This window comes from Lissotriton helveticus, chromosome 4_1, assembly GCF_964261635.1.
Source record: "Lissotriton helveticus chromosome 4_1, aLisHel1.1, whole genome shotgun sequence".
Classification (NCBI taxonomy): Eukaryota; Metazoa; Chordata; class Amphibia; order Caudata; family Salamandridae; genus Lissotriton; species Lissotriton helveticus.
In genome coordinates this window covers 969,407,386-969,426,917 of record NC_136063.1, presented here as the reverse complement: position 1 = coordinate 969,426,917, position 19,532 = coordinate 969,407,386, and the positions used below count along the sequence as shown (strand labels likewise).

Sequence of the window (19,532 nt, the reverse complement as noted above, 5' to 3'; positions counted from 1 at the left end):
GAATACTTTTGAAGAATTAGCAGATGATGAAATGCTACTGATTCCATCCAATCCTTCAAGCAGTGTGTGATTCAAGGAGATAAGCAGTCCAAAATGAGACACAAGAAAAATTCATCTTAGTTCAAACAATTAAACTTGGCCTGTACAGGGATCGAACCTGTGACCTTGGTGTTATTAGCACCACGCTCTAACCATCTGAGCTAACAGGCCATTTTGCACAGCTACCTGGAGGTCCAGCATATGAAGAAGGACAAATGATAGTTAACCCAGGAGATTTGGAAAGCTTAATTTCAGCAGTTTACCATGAAGTTATTGTTATATATTATCAACATGAAGAAACTAATATGACTTAAAAAAAATTACAATACAAAAGAGATTTACATACTTAGTTTTAGAACTTAGAACCATTAACTTTTTTTCCATGTGGTTAAGCAATAAATAAATATTCATCACCTATATTGACGTGATTCATCTAATCATTTTATCAGCTTCTCCTCAAAGGAAATATAGAGATAAACATGATACAGTAGAAAATACATCTATTTTCAACATTAAAGGAGCATCAAGTATTGGCTTGGAGACTGATTGAAAGTATGTCCTTGTCGTTTTTAACTTCATGCTCTAACAGGCTAAACTAATAGAGTCACTAAATATATAGCATACTATTGAAGATGAAGCAGATGATGAAGTCCTACTGATTGTTAATCCGGGATAGTTGGAAAGCTTATATTCAGCTGTTTACATTCATAGTATCTTTATATATTATCAACAAGACTAAACAAAAATGATCTCAATAAATTGCTATAAATAAGAGATTTAGTTACTTGGCGTTAGAACTTAGAACCATTAATATATATTCCAGGCGTTTTAAGAATAGTAATTTATTCTATAATTATATCAAATGTATTCATCCAGTCCCTTAAGCAGCGTTTGATCCAAGGAGATAAACAGTACAAAATAAGACACAAGAAAAATTAATCTTTTTTCAAAGAATTAAACTTGGCCTGTACAGGGATCGAACCTGTGACCTTGGCGTTATTAGCACCACGCTCTAACCAACTGAGCTAAAAGGCCAATTTGCACATCTTCTGGAGGACCAGCACAGGAAGCAGTGCTAATGATAGTTCAACCGGGAGATTTGGAAAGCTTAATTTCAGCTGTTTAATATGAATTAACTTTCATATTATCAACATGAAGAAACTAATATGACTTCAAAAAAATTGCAATACAAAAGAGATTTCCATACTTAGTGTTAGAATTTTGAACCAGTAACGTTTTTTCCACGTGGTTTAGCAATAAATAAATATTCATCACCTATATTCAATTGATTCATCTAATCATTCTATCAGCTTCTGCGCAAAGGAAATATGGAGGTAAACATGATACAAAAGAAAATACATCTATTTTCAACATTAAAGGAGCTTCAAATATTGGCTTGGCAACTGATTGAAATCATGTCCTTTGCGTTTTTAACTTCATGCTCTAACAGACTAAACTAATAGGCTCACTAAATATATAGAATACTTTTGAAGAATTAGAAGATGATGAAATGCTACTGATTCCATCCAATCCTTCAAGCAGCGTGTGATTCAAGAAGATTAACAGTCCAAAATGAGACACAAGAAAAATTCATCGTTGTTCAAACAATTGAACTTGGCCTGTACAGGGATCGAACCTGTGACCTTGGCGCTATTAGCACTACGCTCTAACCATCTGAGCTAACAGGCCATTTTGCACAACTATCTGGAGGTCCAGCAAATGAAGAAGGGCAAATGATAGTTCACCCAGGAGATTTCGAAAGCTTAATTTCAGCAGTTTACCATGAAGTTATTGTTATATATTATCAACATGAAGAAACTAATATGACTTAAAAAAAATTACAATACAAAAGAGATTTTCATACTTAGTGTTAGAACTTAGAACCATTAACGTTTTTTCCATGTGGTTAAGCAATAAATAAATATTCATCACCTATATTGAATTGATTCATCTAATCATTTTATCAGCTTCTCCTCAAAGGAAATATAGAGATAAACATGATACAGTAGAAAATACATCTATTTTCAACATTAAAGGAGCATCAAGTATTGGCTTGGAGACTGATTGAAAGTATGTCCTTGGCGTTTTTAACTTCATGCTCTAACAGACTAAACTAATAGAGTCACTAAATATATAGCATACTATTGAAGATGAAGCAGATGATGAAGTCCTACTGATTGTTAATCCGGGATAGTTGGAAAGCTTATATTCAGCTGTCTACATTCATAGTATCTTTATATATTATCAACAAGACTAAACAAAAATGATCTCAATAAATTGCAATAAATAAAAGATTTAGTTACTTGGCGTTAGAACTTAGAACCATTAATAGATATTCCAGGCGCTTTAAGAATAGTAATTAATTCTATAAATATATCAAATGTATTCATCCAATCCTTCAAGCAGCGTTTGATCCAAGGAGATACACAGTCCAAAATGAGACACAAGAAATATTCATCTTTTTTCAAAGAATTAAACTTGGCCTGTACAGGGATCGAACCTGTGACCTTGGTGTTATTAGCACCACACTCTAACCAACTGAGCTAACAGGCCAATTTGCACATATTCTGGAGGACCAGCACAGGAAGCAGTGCTAATGATAGTTCAACCGGGAGATTTGGAAAGCTTAATTTCAGCTGTTTAATATGAATTAACTTTCATATTATCAACATGAAGAAACTAATATGACTTCAAAAAAATTGCAATACAAAAGAGATTTCCATACTTAGTGTTAGAATTTTGAACCAGTAACGTTTTTTCCACGTGGTTTAGCAATAAATAAATATTCATCACCTATATTCAATTGATTCATCTAATCATTCTATCAGCTTCTGCGCAAAGGAAATATGGAGGTAAACATGATACAGAAGAAAATACATCTATTTTCAACATTAAAGGAGCTTCAAGTATTGGCTTGGAGACTGATTGAAATTATGTCCTTTGCGTTTTTAACTTCATGCTCTAACAGACTAAACTAATAGGCTCACTAAATATATAGAATACTTTTGAAGAATTAGCAGATGATGAAATGCTACTGATTCCGTCCAATCCTTCAAGCAGCGTGTGATTCAAGGAGATAAACAGTCCAAAATGAGACACAAGAAAAATTCATCTTTTTTCAAAGAATTAAACTTGGCCTGTACAGGGATCGAACCTGTGACCTTGGCGTTATTAGCACCACGCTCTAAGCAAGTGAGCTAACAGGCCAATTTGCACATCTTCTGGAGGACCAGCACAGGAAGCAGTGCTAATGATAGTTCAACCGGGAGATTTGGAAAGCTTAATTTCAGCTGTTTAATATGAATTAACTTTCATATTATCAACATGAAGAAACTAATATGACTTCAAAAAAATTGCAATACAAAAGAGATTTCCATACTTAGTGTTAGAATTTTGAACCAGTAACGTTTTTTCCACGTGGTTTAGCAATAAATAAATATTCATCACCTATATTCAATTGATTCATCTAATCATTCTATCAGCTTCTGCGCAAAGGAAATATGGATGTAAACATGATACAGAAGAAAATACATCTATTTTCAACATTAAAGGAGCTTCAAATATTGGCTAGGAGACTGATTGAAATTATGTCCTTTGCGTTTTTAACTTCATGCTCTAACAGACTAAACTAATAGGCTCACTAAATATATGGAATACTTTTGAAGAATTAGCAGATGATGAAATACTACTGATTCCATCCAATCCTTCAAGCAGCGTGTGATTCAAGAAGATTAACAGTCCAAAATGAGACACAAGAAAAATTCATCTTTGTTCAAACAATTAAACTTGGCCTGTACAGGGATCGAACCTGTGACCATGGCGTTATTAGCACCACGCTCTAACCATCTGAGCTAACAGGCAAGTTTGCACAATACCTGGAGGTCCAGCAAATCAAGAAGGGCAAATGATAGTTAACCCAGGAGATTTGGAAAGCTTAATTTCAGCAGTTTACCATGAAGTTATTGTTATATATTATCAACATGAAGAAACTAATATGACTTAAAAAAAATTACAATACAAAAGAGATTTTCATACTTAGTGTTAGAACTTAGAACCATTAACGTTTTTTCCATGTGGTTAAGCAATAAATAAATATTCATCACCTATATTGAATTGATTCATCTAATCATTTTATCAGCTTCTCCTCAAAGGAAATATAGAGATAAACATGATACAGTAGAAAATACATCTATTTTCAACATTAAAGGAGCATCAAGTATTGGCTTGGAGACTGATTGAAAGTATGTCCTTGGCGTTTTTAACTTCATGCTCTAACAGACTAAACTAATAGAGTCACTAAATATATAGCATACTATTGAAGATGAAGCAGATGATGAAGTCCTACTGATTGTTAATCCGGGATAGTTGGAAAGCTTATATTCAGCTGTCTACATTCATAGTATCTTTATATATTATCAACAAGACTAAACAAAAATGATCTCAATAAATTGCAATAAATAAAAGATTTAGTTACTTGGCGTTAGAACTTAGAACCATTAATAGATATTCCAGGCGCTTTAAGAATAGTAATTAATTCTATAAATATATCAAATGTATTCATCCAATCCTTCAAGCAGCGTTTGATCCAAGGAGATACACAGTCCAAAATGAGACACAAGAAATATTCATCTTTTTTCAAAGAATTAAACTTGGCATGTACAGGGATCGAACCTGTGACCTTGGTGTTATTAGCACCACACTCTAACCAACTGAGCTAACAGGCCAATTTGCACATCTTCTGGAGGACCAGCACAGGAAGCAGTGCTAATGATAGTTCAACCGGGAGATTTGGAAAGCTTAATTTCAGCTGTTTAATATGAATTAACTTTCATATTATCAACATGAAGAAACTAATATGACTTCAAAAAAATTGCAATACAAAAGAGATTTCCATACTTAGTGTTAGAATTTTGAACCAGTAACGTTTTTTCCACGTGGTTTAGCAATAAATAAATATTCATCACCTATATTCAATTGATTCATCTAATCATTCTATCAGCTTCTGCGCAAAGGAAATATGGAGGTAAACATGATACAGAAGAAAATACATCTATTTTCAACATTAAAGGAGCTTCAAGTATTGGCTTGGAGACTGATTGAAATTATGTCCTTTGCGTTTTTAACTTCATGCTCTAACAGACTAAACTAATAGGCTCACTAAATATATAGAATACTTTTGAAGAATTAGCAGATGATGAAATGCTACTGATTCCGTCCAATCCTTCAAGCAGCGTGTGATTCAAGGAGATAAACAGTCCAAAATGAGACACAAGAAAAATTCATCTTTTTTCAAAGAATTAAACTTGGCCCGTACAGGGATCGAACCTGTGACCTTGGCGTTATTAGCACCACGCTCTAAGCAAGTGAGCTAACAGGCCAATTTGCACATCTTCTGGAGGACCAGCACAGGAAGCAGTGCTAATGATAGTTCAACCGGGAGATTTGGAAAGCTTAATTTCAGCTGTTTAATATGAATTAACTTTCATATTATCAACATGAAGAAACTAATATGACTTCAAAAAAATTGCAATACAAAAGAGATTTCCATACTTAGTGTTAGAATTTTGAACCAGTAACGTTTTTTCCACGTGGTTTAGCAATAAATAAATATTCATCACCTATATTCAACTGATTCATCTAATCATTCTATCAGCTTCTGCGCAAAGGAAATATGGATGTAAACATGATACAGAAGAAAATACATCTATTTTCAACATTAAAGGAGCTTCAAATATTGGCTAGGAGACTGATTGAAATTATGTCCTTTGCGTTTTTAACTTCATGCTCTAACAGACTAAACTAATAGGCTCACTAAATATATAGCATACTACTGAAGATGAAGCAGATGATGAAGTCCTACTGATTGTTAATCCGGGATAGTTGGAAAGCTTATATTCAGCTGTTTACATTCATAGTATCTTTATATATTATCAACAAGACTAAACAAAAATGATCTCAATAAATTGCAATAAATAAGAGATTTAGTTACTGGGCGTTAGAACTTAGAACCAATAATAGATATTCCAGGCGCTTTAAGAATAGTAATTAATTCTATAATTATATCAAATGTATTCATCCAATCCTTCAAGCAGCGTTTGATCCAAGGAGATAAACAGTCCAAAATGAGACACAAGAAAAATTCATCTTTTTTCAAAGAATTAAACTTGGCCTGTACAAGGATCGAACCTGTGACCTTGGCGTTATTAGCACCACGCTCTAACCAACTGAGTTAACAGGCCAATTTGCATATCTTCAGAAGGACCAGCACAGGAAGCAGTGCTAATGATAGTTCAACCGGGAGATTTGGAAAGCTTAATTTCAGCTGTTTAATATGAATTAACTTTCATATTATCAACATGAAGAAACTAATATGACTTCAAAAAAATTGCAATACAAAAGAGATTTCCATACTTAGTGTTAGAATTTTGAACCAGTAACGTTTTTTCCACGTGGTTTAGCAATAAATAAATATTCATCGCCTATATTCAATTGATTCATCTAATCATTCTATCAGCTTCTGCGCAAAGGAAATATGGAGGTAAACATGATACAGAAGAAAATACATCTATTTTCAACATTAAAGGAGCTTCAAATATTGGCTTGGAGACTGATTGAAATTATGTCCTTTGCGTTTTTAACTTCATGCTCTAACAGACTAAACTAATAGGCTCACTAAATATATAGAATACTTTTGAAGAATTAGCAGATGATGAAATGCTACTGATTCCATCCAATCCTTCAAGCAGCGTGTGATTCAAGAAGATTAACAGTCCAAAATGAGACACAAGAAAAATTCATCTTTGTTCAAACAATTGAACTTGGCCTGTACAGGGATCGAACCTGTGACCTTGGCGTTATTAGCACCACGCTCTAACCATCTGAGCTAACAGGTCATTTTGCACACCTACCTGGAGGTCCAGCAAATGAAGAAGGGCAAATGATAGTTAACCCAGGAGAGTTGGAAAGCTTAATTTCAGCAGTTTACCATGAAGTTATTGTTATATATTATCAACATGAAGAAACTAATATGACTTAAAAAAAATTACAATACAAAAGAGATTTTCATACTTAGTGTTAGAACTTAGAACCATTAACGTTTTTTCCATGTGGTTAAGCAATAAATAAATATTCATCACCTATATTGAATTGATTCATCTAATCATTTTATCAGCTTCTCCTCAAAGGAAATATAGATATAAACATGATACAGTAGAAAAAACAACTATTTTCAACATTAAAGGAGCATCAAGTATTGGCTTGGAGACTGATTGAAAGTATGTCCTTGCCGTTTTTAATTTCATGCTCTAACAGACTAAACTAATAGAGTCACTAAATATATAGCATACTATTGAAGATGAAGCAGATGATGACGTCCTACTGATTGTTAATCCGGGATAGTTGGAAAGCTTATATTCAGCTGTTTACATTCATAGTATCTTTATATATTATCAACAAGACTAAACAAAAATGATCTCAATAAATTGCTATAAATAAGAGATTTAGTTACTTGACGTTAGAACTTAGAACCATTAATAGATATTCCAGGCGCTTTAAGAATAGTAATTAATTCTATTATTATATCAAATGTATTCATCCAGTCCTTCAAGCAGCGTTTGATCCAAGGAGATAAATAGTCCAAAATGAGACACAAGAAAAATTAATCTTTTTCAAAGAATTAAACTTGGCCTGTACAGGGATCGAACCTGTGACCTTATTAGCACCACGCTCTAACCAACTGAGCTAAAAGGCCAATTTGCACATCTTCTGGAGGACCAGCACAGGAAGCAGTGCTAATGATAGTTCAACCGGGAGATTTGGAAAGCTTAATTTCAGCTGTTTAATATGAATTAACTTTCATATTATCAACATGAAGAAACTAATATGACTTCAAAAAAATTGCAATACAAAAGAGATTTCCATACTTAGTGTTAGAATTTTGAACCACTAACGTTTTTCCCACGTGGTTTAGCAATAAATAAATATTCATCACCTATATTCAATTGATTCATCTAATCATTCTATCAGCTTCTGCGCAAAGGAAATATGGAGGTAAACATGATACAGAAGAAAATACATCTATTTTCAACATTAAAGGAGCTTCAAATATTGGCTTGGAGACTGATTGAAATCATGTCCTTTGCGTTTTTAACTTCATGCTCTAACAGACTAAACTAATAGGCTCACTAAATATATAGAATACTTTTGAAGAATTAGAAGATGATGAAATGCTACTGATTCCATCCAATCCTTCAAGCAGCGTGTGATTCAAGAAGATTAACAGTCCAAAATGAGACACAAGAAAAATTCATCTTTGTTCAAACAATTGAACTTGGCCTGTACAGGGATCAAACCTGTGACCTTGGCGTTATTAGCACCACGCTCTAACCATCTGAGATAACAGGCCATTTTGCACAACTATCTGGAGGTCCAGCAAATGAAGAAGGGCAAATGATAGTTAACCCAGGAGATTTGGAAAGCTTAATTTCAGCAGTTTACCATGAAGTTATTGTTATATATTATCAACATGAAGAAACTAATATGACTTAAAAAAAAATTACAATACAAAAGAGATTTTCATACTTAGTGTTAGAACTTAGAACCATTAACGTTTTTTCCATGTGGTTAAGCAATAAATAAATATTCATCACCTATATTGAATTGATTCATCTAATCATTTTATCAGCTTCTTGTGGAAAAGTAAATTTTGCCATGTTATATGTGCCTACGTGTTCCCCATCTCATGTTATATGTGCATGATCGATATGCATGTATTCCCCTCTTTTCGATTAAAGACACAATTATAGTTGTGTCCATCTCTAGTATGCCAGTTCCCAGTCTTCGTGAAAGCAACGAATATCAGGCCTATGTAAACCTACGTTGCCACATTTCACAGTGTGCACGTTAATTCATTGAATTGTCCCCGTTTCTAGGCCTCAAAAGGGCCCGGACTCAGATTCAGCTCCTGTCTCCTGAACCCTCTCCGAGGAGCGATACAGCCCCCACCTGTATCCCTGACCTTTAGCTTACTTTCATACCTCGCAGTGCCCGGCTCGGCCTGGCTCTGCCTCTCAGTCTGCCAAGAGTATGTTATGTTTCTAGTTATCAGTCCAACCCTCCTTCTCTGCATTCCTAAGCTACTGAATCGCATCAATAGTTTCCGTCATGGTCTAGCCTTTATGTCTCCATGTAAGAGAAATACTGTATTAATATTCATAGAATATTCCTCGCACACGCACTACATATAGAATTATGCATGCACCAGTCTTAGTATCAAGTAGCCTTTACCCTGATAACTTTTGGATTCTATCAACATGTACTCTAAACAACAGATACTAGATATGCCTGGGTACATGTCGCTCTGACACTCCAGACTTTAGTCTCCTCTTCTAGCGCAGAAGTCATAGCCCCCAGTTCTCCCTGGTAACACGTCATTGCCCGTTTGCGCGCACCACTAGGTTAGAGGTCCCAGCTGCTCAGGTAGCCCCCTCCATGTTTCCGCCCCTTTTATGACATATTCTGTTACGTTTACATCACATGTCTATGTATACGCCCTGTACACGCCTTCTTGTTACTTCATTTTACTCTTATCTTTCGCGACTGTTACGAAACCACGCCCACTGCTACGCCTACTGTATTGAATGTAATGTATTTGTTTAAGTATATATACTGTGCACTGTTATTAAAAGTTAGCCTATTCCTGCCCCCGGCAGCTGCCATCCTATTCCCGTACAGGCTGTCCTGTTCCTGTCCTTTATGCCTGATTAAAGCCTGTAAACTCCAGCTACCTCGAATCTTGACTCTTATTTATTGAGCTACCTGTTTATTGATTATTTCTGAAAAATAGATCCGGTAATAAATTATTTATTTACCACATAATGGCGCCCGAATAGGGACTTGCCCTTTCCCCACGCGCCGGAGAAGCCACGCAGGCCCCCTGATCCTCTGCAGCCGTGACGGAACCATACCGTGCACGTGCAGATATTTCTGCTTCAAGTATCCCTCAGGCCCACGGAGGAGACGGAGGTTGCGGTCCAGCGTCCAGACGAGGCGGTGGAGGAACGCGGCGAGTCCCGACCAGAGCCCAAGCCGAGAGTCCAAGGTCCGAGGTATCCGGAGGCCCACCTGTAACTGAAGTCCGAAGTTTGTCCGTCCGTCGTCGTAGCAGTCCAGTCCAGTCCGAGGCCTTCCGTTCTTGCTGCCCGGTGAGTACCGTTGCTGGGGTAGTATCTAGACAGGGTCAAATTAATTTGTCTCTGGTCCGTGGGTTTGGGTACACAGATCCAACACGAAGTGCTCACCTAGGTGGACGCGGGTCCTGACGTGTCTCTTTATGGGACCGGTACGTTTCGTACTGTTTTAGCAGTGCATCTAGTCATTCTAGTAAGTTTCTGTTCCAGTAAGTTCTGCTCTCGAGAAAATTCATGTATTCTGTCCGAACTGTTATTATAAATGTTATTTCATGTGTTTTCAATGTCGTGGTATGAGTGATTTGTTTTCTTAGTTATTATTGTGTTTATCGTGTATTGTATTGTGTCCAGACTCCAGCCCAAATTATGCCTCTGTTCCCGAAATTACGTCAGTTAAAAACTAGAAACGGTCTGCTCGAAGAAGCAGTTCCTGTCCCGCCTAGGGACAGTCCAGGTCATTTTATGTATCATAAGCATGGCATAAGTGCCATATTATATCTAGACTTATGGGTGGAGTACACCAAGGAATTAGACGAGAAATATAGATGGCCCATGTCAGGTACGTGGGATGCCGAGTGCATCATGCGAGTAGAAGAAGCATTATGGAAAAAGAAAGCCAGACAGTCCCAGAAAGATGCCATCGAGTTATGGCGCAAAGAATCTCATAAAAGAACCGAACAAGAAATCAGAAAAACAGAATTAAGTAGGGAATCCTCAGAAAGAGCCCAAGAAAGGGAATTAATTGAAGTAGGTGAACGAGTTAAAGCCGAACAGTCAGACAGACAGAGAAATGCCCTTATTAAGGGTATGTATCCTCTTCTTGCCGAGGGCTTGCCGGAAGCAACCCCGGAAGCACCATGTAATTTTCCGCCGCCATTAGTTCCGATTAAGCTACGTCACAAACCGACCGCAGCTGATATTTTTCTCTCGTCCTATTTGGACGACACAGTCCCAGAATATGCAAATCCTGTTCCGCCAGCTCCCGTAAATAATGTAATTCCTGTTCCTCCAGCCACCGGGGCACCCGTTACAGCATCTGTTACGGTACCCCCGGTCCAGCCTACAGTACATGTACCCGCTACATCAGTCACTCTGCCAGCACGTACAATACCCGTCGACGATTCTAGTTTAGGGGCCTCGGGGGGAAGTCCTCCTGGAACCCCGCCTCAACACAGACGTGTGACATTACTCGAGCTACATGCCCGAGCGTTACAGCGGTCGCCCAAAAATCAGTCAGTTGCAGATATCAAACGAGCTCTTACCGAATGCCGTTATGATCCAGTTCCAGGCGATGATGATATGGTCCTGTATTCATTGCGTGTAAGACGGGTGACCGAATATTTGGACACCCTACCGAATATGAAAGAATATCTAGACAGAATATATCGTTTCATCCGAACAGGAGTAGATCCAGGAAGTATAGGCGAGGCCATGTCTCAAAGAAAAGTCGAGATCCAGCTCATGCTTTTAAAGTTTCTAATTAATTGTTTAATAAGGGAACAAGATTATCCAGATAAAGATCCGACCGAAATGAAAGTCCTGACAAAGTGGAGTGATCATATAGCCGAAGGAAGACACAAGACACTAGCTAGTATAGAGAGTATGTACAAGAAAATTCGTAAGGAAATAATAAAGTTACACGAGAAACGCAAAGCAGCACAAGTAAGCGAGAAAGAAGACGACTCTCCTACCGAAGAGGTAGACGACGAGAATCCCACCAGAATAGCGTATGTAGGTAAAACTAGACTTCCCGACCGACATTCACGCCTAGAACACAAGAAAGTTTTCCCTCCTCCAGCACCAGAACAAGGTTCTCTAGAGCAAGTATTTCAAGCTACCGATCACATTCTGAAATCACGAATCGGTTATAGTGAACTTAGTACCATGCATGAACAAGAACTAGCCCGATCAGCAGTCCGATGGGCTACTGATTCTACCACTTTTCCAGACGAAATAGTGGCACAAATGTTTCTGAAACTGCCCCCAGCCGAGCAGCGACTGGTGGGTATGTATATGATCCAGCACCTCATTACACTGTATGAGGGACAACATTCTGATCCAGGTCCGTTACATGATGTTCTGAACGAGTTACTCCAGTATAGATGGAAAGGTTTAGGTACCGATTTAATTAGTGTCATTCTAGAACAGCGCCACAAATATAGAACGTTTCTGAATCCGCATTTTGTTCATGTCTCACCTCCAGAAAGTAAATCATTTTACATAGGTAGACAGCATCCGTTACGAGAAGTACACCCAGTTAGGACAGCGGGTGGTGAAATGCAACGAGTATTTGTTTACACCCCTATCACAAAGATGGAACTCTTAGAGATGAAGAAATTAATTCCCTGTCACGACAAAGATCCAGCAGGGTTCCATCGAGAATTAAAAGACATGCTCCGTATGGGAGAATACACGTATCCAGATATCATTAAAATGTTAAAGGTTCTGTTGCCCGCAGGGGTATATGAGAAACTCAAGGAAAAAGAATGGGAGGTGGGAGAGAAAAAGATTGATTGGACAGCTCTAGAAGCTGAAGATAATATACGAGTACCAGGTACCGGTCTAGGGGCTAAAGTTAAAGAATTGCCCGAGTTATTGATACAAGTTTTGCCAAGGTTACTAGCCACGAAAAAGGAAGATTGGGATGCAATCTCAGCATGTAAACAGAAACAGGATGAAGACACTAGTGATTTTTATTCTAGATTTGAAAAATGTTTTATTATTAACAGTGGTCTGAAGACGAGTAGCGAGTCATACCCTCATCTTTTTGTTACCAAACTAGTCGAGAATTCAAGTCCACAAGTTAAAAATCGAGTATTGAAAGTCGAAAGTAGTTGGCAAGCTAATACCCCGTCGCAAATGCTCCAAATGCTCCAGTATCACCAGAATAGAATCAGGGAAGAGCAAGAACACGAAAGGAGACGTATGAAAGACACGAAAATGAAAGTATTAGTTGCACAATCTGTTCCACAAGACAGTCAGAAGAGGGGTCCGAATCAAGCCAGTCATCCTGCAGCTCCCGTTAAAGGGACTTGCAATTATTGTAAACAGCCAGGTCATTTTATAAACGAGTGTGCAGTTCTGAGACACAACATAGCAACTGGTAAGACTAAAGAAAGACCACGTCCGCCTAGACAAGAACAAGTTTCACAGACTTCTCAGCCACCACAGAATGCACAACAGACAGTTCCAGCACCGCAGCCTATCGCTGCAACACAGCATGTTACACAGCAGATGTACCAGTATGCCCAGACAGAGTATCCAGAGTATCAACAGTATTCATGAAACAGCCTAGAGAGGGAGGTAGGCTTGCCTCTCATCGAGATACCTGTAGATCAAGAGGGTCCCTATGTACACAGTCAAGTATTAGGGAAAGACAGAAAGTTTCTGATTGATACAGGGGCAAGTAGGACTACTATCAGTCATGACGAGGTTCCAGGGGCTCCGCTCTCAGGCTCTAAAAATGTTTCCCTTGGATTTTCAGGAAAGCCTATTGTTAACGAGATTTCAAAACCAGTTACTCTAGAAGTTGGTCCATTGTCCCGAACTACTGACTTGTTACTTACGAAGTCATGTCCAGAAAATTTGTTGGGCATTAAAACACTGAAAGAATTAGGTGCAGTAATTTGCTGCTCCCCAGAAGGAATCCGATTGTTTTTGAGAGACTTTAAAGGTCACTATGTATTACGTGATTTTGATCCAAGATTACTGAATGTTCCACAGCATTTATGGGCGCAAGGTCCAACTGATGTAGGTTTTATGCACATCACACCCCATCGTGTGACTCTCAAGCAAGGTATAGTCTTGCCACGAATCAGACAGTACAGATTGCCACCTGAGGCTGTAGCAGCCTTATCCAAAATTATTGACGAGCTCATTGCTCAAGGAGTGGTTGTAGAAACTGACTCCAATGTATGTAATTCTCCTATCATTCCAGTCATGAAACGTACCGATCCAAATGCACCTCCAGTATATCGATTAGTGATTGACCTTCGAGAACTTAATAAATGTATCATACCCCAGTATCCAGTAGTCCCAGATATTTCATCCCTATTGACAGCTATTGATTCTGAAGCTACATTTTTCACTGTTATTGACCTCAAGAACGCATTTTTCAGTGTCCCCATTCATCCAGACAGCCAGTACCTTTTCGGTTTTTGTTTAAATGGAAGGAGCTATAAATTCACATGAGCTCCTCAAGGTTTCACAGAAAGTCCTAGTATTTACAGTCAAGCACTTAAGAGACAACTAGACAATATTCACATGCCAACTGACACTGCCCTGCTCCAGTATGTCGATGATCTACTGATTACAGCCCGTTCTGAACGTGACTGCGAGCGTGCGTCACTTACAGTCCTGTATTTTCTGGCCGAGCAGGGGCACAAGGTGTCCCCTTCCAAATTACAATTCTGTGCACAGCAAGTGATCTACTTAGGCCACTTACTGTCCAAGTGGGGTAGGCAGTTGACACCAGACCGTATCCAGTTAATAGCGAGTCTTCCACAACCCAAGACACAGAAGGAGGTACGAGCTTTTATTGGCCTCACTTCTTATTGCAGACAATGGATTCCTCAGTACGCATTTCTAGCCAAGCCACTGATACAGTTAACGACACAGGAGGCAGCCGTATCGACTGTCCTCCCTTGGACCCAGGAACATACACTTGTTTTTAATGAATTAAAGAAAGCTTTATGCCAAGCACCTGTTCTAGCAACACCGAACTACAGTAAGTCTTTTACACTTTTTGTCACAGAACGTGATGGTACTGCATTATCTGTTCTCACACAAGATCAAGCAGGACAGTACAAGCCCTGTGCTTATTTCTCGAGCACATTAGATCCAGTAGCCCAGGCTTTGCCTGCGTGCCTCAAGTCAGTTGCAGCCACAGCTCTAGCAATCAGACAAAGTGATTCCATAGTATTAGGACACTCCCTGACAGTACAAGTTCCACACTCCGTGGAAGTTCTTTTAAACCGAACACAGACTCAACACTTGACCATTGCACGTTTAACAGGTTATGAACTGACACTGTTTCAGCCACACATAGAAATCAGACGCTGCAACGTTCTAAATCCTGCTACACTGTTACCGTCAGTTACTTCGAATCCTGCCACACATGACTGTGTGGAAGTTATTAACACTATGACCAAGCCAAGACAAGACCTGACAGACATTGCATTACCTAATCCCGACCTGACACTTTATGTGGATGGTTCATGTATGAGAACTAGTACAGGAGAACTAGTAGCCGCGTATGCAGTGACTACTGAAACCGAAGTTATTGAAACACACCGTATTGACACCCTGTCTGCTCAAGCAGCAGAGCTAGTTGCTCTGACCCAAGCCTGCATACGTGCCAAGGACCTGAAAGTAAACATATATACAGATTCACGTTACGCATTCGGAGTTGTACACGACTTCGGAGTACTCTGGCAGGAGAGAGGTTTCATGACTTCTCATGGAACCAAGATTCAGCATGGTCTCCTTATTCAAGCTCTGTTAGATGCAATACATTTACCGACAGCTATCGCTATCATGAAGTGCAAGGCACATACGAAGGTTACTGACATCATTTCCCAAGGTAATGATCTAGCAGATCGAACAGCCAAGCTTACAGCTCAGACCCCAGACATTCCAGTTAACAAGACACAGACACTCACTCCAGATCCGACTACATGTATGACAGTTAAGGACCCTACACAAGATGTCATAGACATACAGTTACATGCTACTCCCGAGGAAATCAAGAAATGGTCCGAACAAGGAGGGGTCCAGACAGATCAAGGATGGGTGACGAAGGGAAAAGCCACATGGTTTCTCCCCGACTCTATGGTTCAAGTCATTACTAATACCGCACATAGTCCAGCACATTTAGGAGAAAAAGCTATGTTAGACAGTATTCAGAACCTATGGTTCAACAAGCATTTACGAGCTGCAGCCAAGCAGAAAGTCCGTACCTGTATGATATGTTGTCAGTTCAATCCAGGTAAAAGTGTCCCGGTGGAACAAGGTGGATTCCAACCCCCTGACCACCCTTTTGAAGTCCTCCAGATGGATTATATTCAGATGGAGCGATGTCGAGGTTTCAAGTATGTTCTCGTAGTTGTATGCGCTTTGTCCAGGTGGACAGAAGCATATCCAGTTCCAGATTACACAGCCGCGACCACTGCCAGGCAGCTGGTTTGTGAATTCTTTCCCCGCTATGGACTCCCTAGGGTCGTGTATTCTGATAACGGCCAGCCATTCTCATCTGAGTTAATGAAACATGTTTCCCTCTTGTTAGGGTACCAGTGGAAGTTCCATTGTGTGCGCCATCCTGAAGCAGCCGGTCTCGTAGAGAGACATAATCAGACCCTGAAAATTCGCATTGCGAAAGTATGCAAAGAGAAAGGTGTAGACTGGCTAGTTGCCCTGCCAGTTGCCCTATTTTATATGAGGATGGTTGCACATTCCAGATCAGGTCTGTCCCCTTATGAGGTCATATTCGGCCGCCCCCCAAACATGTGGGGTACACCTAGACCCCGCAGTATTACAGATGTTTCCAGTAATATGTTGACAGATTACCTAGCTTCCTTGATGTCTGCCCTACACTCTTGTCGTTCACAGGTTGCCGCTGCATTCCCAGACAATACTGAAGTGAAACCGCATGAGGTCATTCCAGGCGCCCTTGTCCTTGTAAGGAACTTTGATCGTTCAAGTCCGCTGGAGCCCCGTTGGAAGGAGCCTCGACTTGTTTTATTGACTACAAGGACCGCCGTGAAGTTGGAGGGCAGGAAGGGGTGGGTCCATCTGTCCCATATAAAGAAGTTCCATGGAGTTCGAGAAAAGACATTTTCAAAGGACTGTTCCGTTACTAAAGACTGCCTAAAAACAGACTCTGAACTCAAGCCTCCCCTGTTAGAGGAAACTCCGCAACAGGAGTATAAAAAGAAATTAAGGTCTCGTAAAATAAGTCAGCCAGTTTAATTGTCTAAGTCCCTCTCGGGTGAAACGGTTAGACAGGTATCTGACATGTATGAGATAGACCCCCATAGTGAGAGAGTTAGTCAAAACTCTATACGATGTATCGTTTTCCTCAGTTTTATATTGTTTCTAAGTTTGATGGTTACCTGCACAAGTTATGCATTACATTTATGTTTTCCAGTTTCCCATGTAAACAAGTTTTCTAATGCTACAGTAGAGCACACATTTAGTGATCTGCCTCCTCACGAGTTATCCTATCGTCTTGCTATGCGCAATAATACATTTATAAGAATGTTACACTATTCACACCAGACCAGCAATGCTACTAATTGTTGGGTGTGTGGTCGACTCCCCCCTTTCCAGACACCGAAGGGAGTTCTGCCACTTTTTCCTTATCCATTTTCACATAATGGTTCGTGTGGAGCATGGTCCACGTTAACGTCATCTTCAAATGATATGTTCCTTCTGAACAGAACATGTTTTCCAGACAAGCAAGGTCTCCCCCATAGAACAGGGTTAGATCTAGAAAATGAAGTATATGATTTAGGTAATTATTCTTCGAATTTTATGGTCTTGAATGTTCAGTCTGATACTACTCCAGATTTACCTGCTATTTCAGTACTACCAGTCAAAGGCGAATTATGTGTCAGAAATAATGGTTCCGCACATGTAGGACATAGTGATTGTACTACTACTGTTGAGTATAGTGACAGTGGGAAATCTATTTTCAAAGCCTCACGTCATTCTTATTTTGTTTGTGGTCAGACTGCATATGTTCGTCTGCCCCTCGATTGGGATGGAACCTGTTACATTGCCTTCCTACTGCCACCAGTTTTTCTAGCCCCATCTGATTATCACAGAAACACACATCTAGTACACGTCAGACCTAGAAGGGAGATTGAGTCCCCAATTGTCGATCAAACTGAAACTACTCTAGAACAGTATCAAGACTTCAATAAAGGTTTCTTCTTTTTTATAGGACCTGTCCAGAATAGTAAGTTAATACGTAGGTTAACCAGAACCCTTGAAGCAGTAGTGAATGAGACTACTTCTGCTCTAGGTAACTTAACCGAAGAGCAATCTGCTATGAGATTTGTTGTGCTCCAAAATCGTCTCGTTCTTGACGTCATACTGGCCGATAGAGGAGGAGCATGTAGAGTCATCGGATCTAGTTGTTGCATTTTCATTCCTAATAACGCGCCGTCTGTTTATTCAGCTATAACCAGACTTCATAAAATTGCCCATCAGTTACACCAGAATCCAGGCGCCTGGACATGGTCCGGTTGGCTCTGGAGTATCATATCTGCTTGGGGATGGAAAGTATTATCATTCCTAGGTATTGCAGTAATGAACATATTCAGTTGCTGCCTCTGTATACAATGTGGCCCTGCGATTTGCGGCATTTGTGCTACCTCTTGTATTCCTAGTCCTAAATCCCGTTCCAAGACAATTCGAGACGAGCAAATGATGCTATATGAAATGATAGATGGTATCATGAATATTGATGTTTCCTGATGGAAACGTAGGGCACAAGGAGGGAATGTGGAAAAGTAAATTTTGCCATGTTATGTGTGCCTACGTGTTCCCCATCTTATGTTATATGTGCATGATCGATATGCATGTATTCCCCTCTGATCGATTAAAGACACAATTATAGTTGTGTCCATCTCTAGTATGCCAGTTCCCAGTCTTCGTGAAAGCAACGAATATCAGGCCTATGTAAACCTACGTGTGCACGTTAATTCATTGAATTGTCCCCGTTTCTAGGCCTCAAAAGGGCCCGGACTCAGATTCAGCTCCTGTCTCCTGAACCCTCTCCGAGGAGCGATACAGCCCCCACCTGTATCCCTGACCTTGACCATTATGTGGTAAATAAATAATTTATTTACCACATTCTCCTCAAAGGAAATATAGAGATAAAAATGATACAGTAGAAAATACATCTATTTTCAACATTAAAGGAGCATCAAGTATTGGCTTGGAGACTGATTGAAAGTATGTCCTTGGCGTTTTTAACTTCATGCTCTAACAGACTAAACTAATAGAGTCACTAAATATATAGCATACTACTGAAGATGAAGCAGATGATGAAGTCCTACTGATTGTTAATCCGGGATAGTTGGAAAGCTTATATTCAGCTGTTTACATTCATAGTATCTTTATATATTATCAACAAGACTAAACAAAAATGATCTCAATAAATTGCAATAAATAAAAGATTTAGTTACTTGGCGTTAGAACTTAGAACCATTAATAGTTATCCAAGGCGCTTTAAGAATAGTAATTAATTCTATAAATATATCAAATGTATTCATCCAATCCTTCAAGCAGCATTTGATCCAA

General features: G+C 39.1%; 2 non-coding genes across 2 annotated transcripts; both read right to left on the bottom strand.

Annotated features, from left to right (window-relative positions):
- Positions 1–1,000: 1,000 nt before the first annotated feature.
- TRNAI-AAU (transfer RNA isoleucine (anticodon AAU)) lies at positions 1,001–1,074 on the bottom strand. Its single transcript has one exon. It is a non-coding gene; the product is annotated as a tRNA-Ile (tRNA).
- A 1,444-nt stretch (positions 1,075–2,518) lies between these two features.
- On the bottom strand, positions 2,519–2,592 carry TRNAI-AAU (transfer RNA isoleucine (anticodon AAU)). The gene has a single exon. It is a non-coding gene; the product is annotated as a tRNA-Ile (tRNA).
- Between the last annotated feature and the right edge of the window lie 16,940 nt (positions 2,593–19,532).